General features: G+C 67.3%; 1 protein-coding gene across 1 annotated transcript in view; it reads right to left on the minus strand.

Moving 5' to 3' along the window:
- Nucleotides 1-1,023, minus strand: part of LONP1 (lon peptidase 1, mitochondrial) — a gene marked incomplete at its 5' end in the record, with an annotated part of 21,463 nt that overhangs the window by 15,735 nt on the left and 4,705 nt on the right.

The raw sequence follows: 1,023 nt of genomic DNA on the forward strand, positions 1-1,023 counted from the left end.
GCCGGAGGGCCTAACCTGGGCTTTCCAAAGCCATGCATGGCCCCTCGGCAGGTTGGAGGTGGTGACCACACAGCAAAGGAACCTTGTGTGGAGTGGAGCGAAACCCGACACCTGTCTCCCCCCTCCACAGTCCTCGTGACCGAGCGATACCGAGGACCATGGCACCAGCAGTCTGCCACACCCCAGGCTATGTGGGACGCGGCCGGTACATCCCCATGAGGCCGTGCTGTCCCTGTGGCCCCTCGCCAACCAAACGACACCGCGCGGCATGACTTCTGCTGCCCCTCTCCTGTTCCCTCCAGCCCTTCTGGGAGTTGGGGAAGGGCCCTGTCCCTACAGTCCAACCCGCTGGGATCTGACCCAGGAACCCCACGGGCTTCCCCAGAACCAGTGCGCAGCGCGGCCACAGCCTGCCTGTGCCGGGGCCCCCAGCCTGACTGAACCATGGGAGGACTGAGACCCCGACTCCGAGGCGGCAGGCGGACGAGGCTCAGCAGTCACAGGGCGAGGCCCAGGGTTCCCTCCGCAGAGCACGCCGAACGCATGCGTGCCCACGGGAGCCCCTGGGGGTTGAGGCCCTGAACCCACAGCACTGGTCGCCTGCCCCGCAGGGCCACGTTGTGGGCTTCCCTCTGAACTGGGGGAGCCCGAGGGCCTAACCTGGGCTTTCCAAAGCCACGCGTGGCCCCTCGGCAGGTTGGAGGTGGTGACCACACAGCAAAGGAACCTTGTCTGGAGTGGAGCGAAACCCGACACCTGCCCCCTGTCCACAGTCCCCGTGAGACCGACACCGTGAGACCGACACCGAGGACCATGGCACCAGCAGTCTGCCACACCCCAGGCTACGTGGGACGCGGCCGGTACGTCCCCACGAGGCCGTGCCTGTCCCTGTGGCCCCTCGCCAACCAAGCGACACCACGCGGCATGTGACCAAATGCCACGACCAGCCCGAGGGCAGACACGGGCCCTTGGAGGACAGGCCCGCCACCAGCAGGACGCCAGGGACCTCAGGACCACACCCTC

Source organism: Tupaia chinensis, unplaced genomic scaffold (genome assembly GCF_000334495.1).
Source record: "Tupaia chinensis unplaced genomic scaffold, TupChi_1.0 Scaffold000356_2, whole genome shotgun sequence".
In the NCBI taxonomy this organism is placed as follows: domain Eukaryota; kingdom Metazoa; phylum Chordata; class Mammalia; order Scandentia; family Tupaiidae; genus Tupaia; species Tupaia belangeri.